Source organism: Elephantulus edwardii, unplaced genomic scaffold, assembly GCF_000299155.1.
Source record: "Elephantulus edwardii isolate Elephantulus edwardi_28Jun2011 unplaced genomic scaffold, EleEdw1.0 scaffold00008, whole genome shotgun sequence".
Classification (NCBI taxonomy): Eukaryota; Metazoa; Chordata; class Mammalia; order Macroscelidea; family Macroscelididae; genus Elephantulus; species Elephantulus edwardii.
Genome location: NW_006399758.1, coordinates 18815392 through 18825984, shown reverse-complemented (window position 1 = coordinate 18825984; position 10593 = coordinate 18815392). Strand labels below are relative to the sequence as shown.

Below are 10593 nucleotides of genomic sequence, written 5' to 3'. Positions count from 1 at the left end.
CTCTTCGGAGGGGGAAGCGAGCTGCTGGGGAGGGGTGGGCAGGGAGAAAATTGCGGCAATGAATGAATGGAAATTCAAAACCTCTGTAAAAAAAATAAAAACTAAAAAAAATTTTTTTAAAAAGAAAATAACTGGTTCCCATTAAAATTTTTGCAGCCATGGATCATTTCTACTTTTCACCATCAGGGGTCACTGTCACTTTCTCTAAAATGTCTTAACATTTCAAAGATTGTGCCTTGGAGAGGGTAGGCAACAGGGACCATGCAGTGTGGACCTCCGACCACGAGGAGGCAATGTAGGCTAGGCTCCAGCGGCGCAGGGGTCCCCTCTCTCCCGGCAGCACGCGCTCCCTGACCTCTGAGCCGCTGAACCTCTTGCGCATTTGGCGTAGGAGTTGGCACCATCTCTGAGCTCTAGTCATCGGTATATTTACGCAGAGTGCGTTCAAACCTGCACTCTCCGCGGCGCTTCCAGACTTGATATGGAGGTTGGGCGCCTCGGCCCCTGGCTCCGCGCTGCCGCCGCTCCGGCCCATGGGGAAAGTCGGTTGGGCGGGCTAGGTGATAGGGAAGACATAAGAAGTCCCCTCCTGGTACTGTTTAGAGCCTCAGAAATTCAGTGGTGGATCCGTAACTGACTTCACAGCACATTAAACTGAAAAGAAGATGTCCCTGTATGATGACCTGGGAGTGGAAACCAGTGATTCAAAAACAGAAGGCTGGTCCAAAAATTTCAAACTTTTGCAGTCTCAACTTCAGGTGAAGAAGGCCGCTCTCACTCAAGCAAAGAGCCAAAGGACAAAACAAAGTACAGTCCTTGGCCCAGTAATAGACCTAAAATGAGGCGGTTCGTCAGATGACCCCACCTCATGTAGCAGCTGGCCTAAAGGATCCTGTACCCAGTGGATTTTCTGCAGGAGAAGTTTTAATTCCCTTAGCTGATGAATATGATCCTATGTTTCCTAATGATTATGAGAAAGAAGTAAAACGCCAAAGAGAAGAACGACAAAGACAGCGGGAGCTGGAAAGACAGAAAGAAATAGAAGAAAGAGAAACGAGGCGTAAAGACAGACATGAAGCTAGTGGATTTTCAAGGCGCCCAGATCCGGATTCTAATGAAGATGAAGATTATGAGCGAGAGAGGAAGAAAAGATGTATGGGCGGAGCTGCTATTGCACCACCTACTTCTCTTGTAGAAAAAGACAAAGAGTTACCCCGAAATTTTCCCTTTGAAGAGGATTCAAGACCTCGATCACAGTCTTTGAAAGCTGCTATCCCTCCCCCAGTGTATGAGGAACAGGATAGGCCAAGATCTCCAACCGGGCCTAGCAACTCCTTCCTTGCTAACATGGGCGGCACGGTAGCACGTGCAGAAGTATGGCTTCCGGGAAGGCCAAGGTCTTGGGAAGCATGAACAGGGGCTGAGCACTGCATTGTCAGTGTAAAAAACAAGCAAACGTGGAGGCAAGATCATTGTTGGTGATGCTACAGAGAAAGATGCAGCCAAGAAATCGGATTCAAATCCATTAACTGAAATACTTAAGTGCCCCACTAAAGTGGTCCTACTAAGGAACATGGTTGGTGCCGGAGAGGTAGATGAAGACTTAGAAGTTGAAACCAAGGAAGAATGTGAAAAATATGGCAAAGTTGGAAAATGCGTAATATTTGAAATTCCTGGTGCTCCAGATGATGAAGCAGTAAGGATAGCTTTAGAATCTGAGAGGGTTGAATCAGCAATTAAAGCTGTTGTTGATCTGAATGGGAGGTATTTTGGTGGACGGGTGGTGAAAGTACGTTTCTACAATTTGGATAAATTCAGGGTCTTGGATTTGGCGGAACAAGTTTGATTTTCAGATCCTAAAACACAAGTCATCTCTGATCTTAAATGAGCTGCAAGCTGAGCATGAAGGAAAAAGGCATCAGCCTCAAGGCTGTTTGGGCTCTGAGACTCTTGAGAGGACTTCTAGGATACATGTTGATTCCTTGTTTTATTTTGTGGTTTTTTTAATATAACATAAAAATCCTTTAAAAAAAAAAACAGGAAAAAAAATCCAATGCAATAGTTTATAGACCACACAGAACCATGTTGGGGAAGTTAAAATTGTATAATCCAGATTACTAGCAGAATATAGTCTTCTATAAGACTTCTGAAATGGGTTCACAGTCACCTTAGCCTTGAACTTTGTGGCTTAAGGCAGTGTTACAAAGTTTTCAGTCCTGCCAATATTGGCTCATCCAACTTGTCAAACAAATGTAGGAAAAGACTATTCGATCTGGTTCTAATGGTATAGCCATCCAAGGTCCCATCTCACATCAGGTATCTTGTTGGCTATGCCTCCTACCATAGGTGTAGATAAAGCAAAAATTTCTGGGCCCATTCTCTTGCTGCTTCATTTCCTTTGCTGTCATGAAAGGTCCCATTCTCCTGCTGCTAGATTGTTTAACTTAATGAAGAGACTAGCCAATCCCCTTATGGATTGGTGAGATTAATCAATCTCTTTGTGGGTTGGTGAGACAAACCAATCCCCTTGCGGAATTGGAATATGTCAATGGGGTGTGTTAGCTTATCCACAAGGGGATTGTCTGGTCTCACCAACCCACAAAGAGATTGATTAAGTGCTTCAACTCCTTATTTTCAGCAAGCAAGGTTTTGTCATCTGCATAACGCAGGTTATTGATGTGTCTCCCTCCAATCCTGATGCCACATCCCTCTTCATAGAGTCCAGCTCCTTGGATAATTTGCTCAGCATATAAATTGAGCAGGTATGGAGATAGAATACATCCCTGACGCACTCCCTTCCCAATTCCAAAGCATGCAGTGCTCCCCTGCTCTGTTCGTACAATAGCCTCTTGATCCAGGTATAGGTTCCTCATGAGCACAATCAAGTGCGCTGGGAGTCCCATTCTTCTCAAAGTCAGCCACAACTTGTCATGCTCCATACTGTCAAATGTCTTTGCATAGTCAATAAATCAAAAGTAGACATTCTTCTGGAAAAATAATTAGTCCTGCTGAATTTCACTGATCCAAAGATTTCAACTGAAGAAAAAAGAAAAGATATCTTTCTTATTTAAAGAGTAAAGAAAAGGAAGCAATGATACATGTGTTGTAAAGAAGGTTCTGAGACAATGACTTCAAATAATACTACTAAAATAAGGAAGGAAAAATCAGACCAAGTGGCATTTTTAATGTCTATGTAGTTAAGCATTGACAATATGGAGATCAGAGGCAATAACCGCCCATGCAGTAAAAATCTGAGTATAATTTGCAATTGACCCTTGAAAAATGGGTTTGAACTTCTTGGGTTCATGTATATGCCCTAAAAACCATGGGTTGGAACTGCTCATGTCTAGTTACATTTGGATGTTTTTCTCACTGTTGCTATGCCTGTGAGCTCAAGTGTTACCATGTTCAGTCTCTGTTTAACATACTGTGTGGGAATTTAATCATCTCTGTGTTGAGTAGTTCCTTTCTCAAGAGAAACTTGCTGAAGAGAATCACCCGTTCTGTGATGAATAGCCTTACACAGTGTTATACTGCTAACCAAAAGACCATACATTGCCGGCAGTTCAAAATTACAAGTCAGTTTGTGGGAGAAACATAGGCAATCTCCTCTTATCACAATTTATAGCCTCAGAAAGCTGATGAAAGGTTGCTATGAGCCAGAATTGAGTCAATGGCAGTGAGTGAGTGAGTAAATTTTTTATGAATAAAATAATGGGCAACAAAAATGTTTCTACAAATATAATAAAGTGGTTTCTTGTAACCATTTAATGCTAATATTCCTATTTCTTTACTTGCTAGTTCTTCTCATATACATGTTAAATTGGATAGATGGAAGGAAGAGAGAGGAAACATCCACAGCTTACTAAGATTATTCAGTAGCAAAATATATGCACTTGTGGAAAGATATTTTGATTGGTATGGTTGTATCCCAATACATCCTGTAGTAATACTTACCCAAACTACTTCTTTTATATTTATCATTATTTTTCTTTCATTCATGTACATAGTGGGTTTGTGTGTTTCACATTTGCCTTTATTGACTTTATGTTTCATACAATCATATCAATATGTTTTGTTTTATAAAATTAACCATTGGACTATACCCACCATTACCGTCTTTTCAGATCCCCATGTGATATTTCCCATTTCCTTTACCTCTATTGAGAATACCATGGACTGCTAGGAAAACAAACAGATTTGTCCTGGAAAGGGTTAAACCGGGTGGCTCCTTGGAGGCAAGGATTCTGAGGTTCCGTCTAACATACTTTGGACATGTTGTAAGGAGAGACCAGTCCTTAGAGAGGGACATCATGCTTGGGAGGGTGGAGGGATGGTGCAAGAGAGGAAGGCCCTCTATGATGTGGATTGATTCAGTGACTGGGATAATTGGGATGGGAGTGTCGGAGACAGTGCGATTGGCACAGGACAGAGCGGAGTTTAGGGCTGTTGTACATAGGGTCGCTATGAGTCGCAGGCGACTCGATGGCACATAACAACAACAACACCCATCAAATTGTGTGACCCTTTCCCCCCCTACCTATCCTCATCCCTCTTCTCCCAACTCTTCTCCCCCTTGGACCTCTATACATCACAAGTATTTGGAAACATCCCATATGTCCAATGACAGCCAAATGAATTAAGAAAATGTGGCACATTCACACTATGCAGTACTCAGGAGCAACAATTTCAAAAAAATACTATCTAGTTTGGAACAGATTGGAAAGCATTATGGTAAGTGAACTAATTCAGTCTCATAAATACAAATACTGCCTAAGTCCCAAAATACTTTTAATGGCACACTTCTAGTACATTCGTTTGCTCAGCCCACAACTGAGGATCAGTCTTAGCAAGATTATAATTTGTTAACATTTGTCATCATTCATTTCATTTAGAACTTATAATATCTTAAGATTGCTAGTTCTCTATGCTAGTTCTGAGTTTTTTATTATGTGATTCTTTTTCTCAGTGAATTAGGACACATCAACATTTATTTGCACTATATCTTTTAATAATATAATCTCTTCTGAATTAAACTTATCTTACTATTAGCAGGTAATCATTCATACATTTGATAATTTATAGAAATCTTATATATTAATATTTGTTGTAGCACAATTCATCAAAGCATAAAAATGGAAACAACCTGAGTCTTCTACAGAAACATATGAACATAAACAAATTTTTACACACACATATAGTCTTAGTTTTTCAGGCAGGTGCTCTGGTGGCATAGTCTGTAGGGAGTTTCACTATTAACCCGAAGGCCATACCTCTGTGATGGTTACAATCCACCAGCATCTCCACAGGAGGAAGGTGGGAAATCTTTTTTTATGCAGTTTACTAGAGGATCAGCTGTGCATTGTTTCCAACTCAACTGCATAACAACAATGTGATGTGGAAATTATGTCATAATCTCTCATTATCTAATAAACCAAATGATTGTCAAATGATTGAAGGTGGGAGGCAACACCACTAAACCCATCACAGCCCTTACCTGATGTAAAGAGCTCTTTCCTAGGGCCTATCTTGTAACATCTTTTAATTCACAGGAGATAAAAAAGGAGGGAAGCAAGTCAACAGGAGTCACTTCAGGACCACCCAGAAAGAGTCACCAGAAGTGAAGTGTGACCTTGTGGACTCAGATCTCTGCCCTAGGAAGCTCCTGGAGACTGGAGAAGACCAGGACACATGGAGATCTCCATGAAATACCAGGAATATAGTTGCTGAAGTAGTCATGGACACACCTCTAGAATCATGACAGAGAAAAAAGCTTAGCACTGTGAATTTTGGCTTCAAGCCTTATAAACTATAAACTAAAAATTCATTCCTCATGAGTCAGAACTGACTCATAACCAATCCTTCAGCAGGTTTTCAGAGACTTTAAATCACATAGGAGCTTGCTCATCTTTCTCCCTTGGAGAAAAGTGGATTTGAATTACCAGAGAGGCCCTGCCTTTGGTGTCTTAGTACAATTCCCCATGGATTATGCCATGAGAGCTCAAAAAATATAAAACAATAAACTTATTTTATAATTTCCTAAACTATAAAAGACTAGGTTTCTGCTTGTTAAACTAGTTAAGTATATAAAAATCGCACTATGACAGATGAAGAAGATATTGAGGTGGTTAACAATTACAATTTGTTCAGCTCCACAATCAACACTCTTGGCACCAGCAGTCAGGAAATCACTGGGAAAATCTACTGTCAGGGACCATTCCAGAGTGCTGAGAAGCAACAATGTCAATATAAATACTAACATGCGCCTGATCCAGGCCATGGTCTTCACAATTACTTGCTGCGCATCAGAGAGCTGGACAATGACTAAAGGTGATGGAAGAATTGATGCCTTTAAGTTGTAGTGCTGGAAAAGAGTCTTGAACATGCCATGGACCACCAAGAAAACAAATAGGTCTTCCTTGGAGAGGATGGAACTGGTTTCTCCTTGGAGGCTAAGATTTTGAAGCTCCATCTAACATTCTTTGGGCATATGGCCAGAAGGGATGCAGCCTTTGAGAAGGACATCATGCATGGAAGAGTGGAGGGACTGCTCAAGAGAAGACCTCAGAAAAAATGGATTGATACAGTAACTGGAGCAATGATGGTAGATGTGTTAGAATCAGTGAGGCTGGCTCAGGATAAGGCAGACTTAGAGATGTCAAATATAGGGATGCTATTTATTTCAACAAACAGACACTGCCCTGGATGTGCTCACTAAGTTGTGCCAGGAAATCTGGAGGACAACCAGCTGGCCAACTCACTGGAAGAGATCAATATTTGTTCCCATTCCAAAGAAAGGTGACCCAACAGAGTGTGGAAATTATCAAACAATATCATTGATACCACATGCAAGCAAGATTCTGATGAAAATTATCCAAAAACGTTTGGAACAATATGTCAACAGAGAACTGCCAGATGTGCAGGCTGGATTTAGAAGAGGTCGTAATACTAAGGATATGCTAGCTAATATTAGATGGATCTTGGCAAAAAGCAAAGAATAGCAGAAGAATGTCTATCTATGCTTCATCGACTATGCAAAGGCTTTTGACTATGTGGGTCACAACAAGCTATGGCTGACTCTGAGAAGAATGGGAATCCCAGAACATTTGATTGTGCTAATGTGAAACCTATACTTGCACCAAGAGGCAGTCGTCATAACAGAGCAAGGAGACACTACATGGTTCAAAATCAAGAAGGTGGCCCATCAGGGATGTATTCTGTCTCCATACATTTTCAATCTGTATGAAGAACAGATCATCCGAGATACTGGGGGCTATACGAGGAGGAATGTGGCATCAGGATTGGTGGAAGAATCATCAACAGTCTGCATTATGCAGATGACACAACCCTACTTGCTGAAACTGAGGAGGACCTTAGGCGCTTGCAGCAGAAGGTCAAGGACTACAGCCTCCTGGATCTAAGTCCCTTATCTGATATGTTATTACCAAATACTTTTTCCCAGTCAGTGGCTTCCCTTTTTACCCTGTTGGAGAAGTTTTTGAATGTGCATAGGGATTTGGGTCTTAGAAGATCCCATTCATCTACGTTATCTTCTCCTGGTTGTAGGTTTTCCAGGATACTGGGAAGACTGTTTATGTTGTGGATTAGGACTTCTAGTGTTGTTCCTAGCTTTTCTGTAATGAAGTTTGTAGTCCTTGGTTTTAGTCCTAGGTCCATGACCCACCTTGAGTTGGTTTTTGTGTATGGAGTGAGGTGTGGGTCTTGCTTGAGCCTTTTGCAGATACTTTTCCAATTTTGCCAACACCATTTCTTAAAAAGGCTGTCATTTCCCCACTTCACTGATTTCGTCTCCTTGTCAAAAATCAGTTGACCATAGATAGATGGGCTGATCTCTGGATTCTCAATTCTATTCCATTGATCTATGTGTCTGTCATTGTACCAGTACCATGCTATCTTTACCACTACGGCAGTGTAGTAGGATTTGAAATCAGGGAGTGAGATATCTCCTACCATTCTTCTATTCTTAAGGAGTGCTTTGCTTATTCGGGGCTTCTTTCCATTCCACACGAAACTGGAGATTGCCTTTTCCATCTCATTGAAGGACTGCAGCCTCCTATATCGATTGAAGCTAAACATCAAGAAAACAAAGATTCTCACCACTGGGCCAATTGGCAGCATCAGTATGCATGGTGAAGAGATTGAGATAGTTAACAGTTTTAGTTTGCTTGGCTCCACAATCAACCCTTTTGGTAACAGCAATCAGGAAATCAAGAGACGAATTGCATTGGGAAAGTCAGCTGTGAGGGACCTCTCAAGAGTACATAAGTGCAATGATGTCAGGCTGGAGACTAAGATGTGCCTGATCCAGGCTATAGTCTTTGCAATTACGTGCTATGCATCAGAGAGTTGGACAGTGAGTAGGGATGATAGAGAATTGATGCCTTTGAGTTGTGGTCCTGGAAAAGTCGTTGTTGTTGTTATGTGCCTTCAAGTCGCTTGCGACTCATAGCAACCCTATGTACAACAACCCTAAACCCTGCTCTATCCTGTGCCAATCTCACTGCCTCCAACACATCCATCTGGATTACACCAGTCACCGAATCAATACACCTCATAGAGGGTCTGGAGAAGAGTGTTGAATATACCATGGACTGCTAGGAGAACAAATAGGTTTGTCCTGGAGAGGGTGAAGCCAGAATGTTCCCTGGAGTCAAGGATTCTAAAGCTTCCCCTGACATACTTTGGGCATGTTGCAAGGAGGGACTGGTCCTTGGAGAGGGACATCATGTTTGGGAGAGGGGAGGGACGGCACAGTAGAGGAAGACCCTCGATGAGATGGATAGATTCTGTTAATGGAGTGGTGGGAATGAATGTGTTTGAGACAGCGAGGTTGACACAGGATAGAACGGCGTTTAGGGCTCTTGTACATAGGGTGCTATGAGTCGCAAAGGACTCTATGGCACATAACAACAACAACATGAGTCACAGCCAACTTGACAGCACATAACAACACTAGATAACTAAAACAAAAAGATTTTTAAAAGCAAACCAACCAATAGGTAAATTAACATAGGAGATGTGCTCGCTTCGGCAGCACATATACTAAAATTGGAACGATACAGAGAAGATTAGCATGGCCCCTGCGCAAGGATGACACGCAAATTCGTGAAGCGTTCCATATTTTCGACCCTGAAATGAACCAGTCTGTAACGAAGGCTAACTCCTAACTCCTTTCACCTACAAATTTCGTCTTTGGATACAAAGCTAAGTGGATAGTCCTTACGGAGGGACTGTTTAAAAAGAGGCAGGGAGAAGAAAAGAAAAAAAATTAACATAGGAGATGTAAATAATTATTACATCTTATTTTTATTCATTATAACTAATAAGAAATAAATGACATTACAACAGAGCAAACTGAAATAAAAAGGGTAAGAACAAAACACTGTAAAGAACAGTACTCCAAAAAATTTCAAAAACTAGAAGTGGATGTTGTTGTTGTTGTTGTTGTTGTTATGTGCTGTCAAGTCATCTGCAATCCTTAGCGACCCTATGTACAGCAGCTCTGAATTGTGCCCCATCCTGAGCCAGTCTCACTAGTTCTAACACACCAACCCCAATTGCCCAAATCACTGTATCAATCCATCTCATCCAAGATCTTTCTCTTCTGCATTGTCCCTCTACCCTTCCAAGCATGATGTCCTTCTCTGACTGCTGATCTCTCCTAGCTATGTGCCTAAAGTATGTAAGATGAAGCTTCAAAATCCTAGCCTCCAAGGAAAAACTTGGTTTCACCCTTTCTAAGACAGACCTATTTGTTTTCTTGGTCATCCATGGTGTGTTCAAGGCTCACCTCCAGCACCACAACTCAAAGGCATCAGTTCTTCTGCATTCTTAGTCGTTGTCCAGCTCTCCGATTCATAGCAAGTAACCACAAAGACCACGGCCTGAATCAGGTGCACATTTGTCTCTAGACTGACATTGTTGCTTTTCAGCATTCTGGAGAGGTCCTTCACAGCAGATTTTCCCAATGCAATTCAGCTTTTGATTTCCTGACTGTTGGTGCCGAGAATGTTGATTGTGGAGCTGAACAAGCTATAATTGTTAACAAACTCAATCTCTTCTTGATCTATCACAGTGCTACTAATTGTCCCAGTGGTAAGCATCTTTGTCTTCTTGATGTTACGCTTCAATCCATATTGAAGACTACAGTTCTTGACCTTCTGCAGCAAGTGCTTTAGGTCCTCTTTAGTTTCAGCAAGCAAGGTTGGGGTCATCTGCATAATGCAGGTTGTTGATGAGTCTACCTCCAATCCTGATGCCACATTCCTTCTCATAAAGCCCTGCTTCCTGAATGATCAGTTCTGCATATAGATTGAAAAGGTACAGAGACAGGATACATCCCTGATACACTCCTTTCATGACTTTGAACCATGCAGTATTCCCCTGCTATTTTTTGAGGACTGCTTCCTGATCCATGTATACGCTTCACATAAGCACAACCAAGTTTTCTGGGATTCCCATTTTTCTCAAGGTTAGATAAAATTTGTTGTGATCCACACAGTCAAAAATGCCTTTGCAAAATCACCTAAAGACCAAAAAAAAAATGCCTTTGCATAATGAATAAAACACAGA

At 41.4% G+C, this 10593-nt stretch overlaps 1 pseudogene; it reads left to right on the top strand.

The window, feature by feature from the left end:
- The first annotated feature begins 665 nt into the window (after positions 1 to 665).
- LOC102849534 lies at positions 666 to 1846 on the top strand (annotated as a pseudogene).
- Positions 1847 to 10593: the final 8747 nt, after the last annotated feature.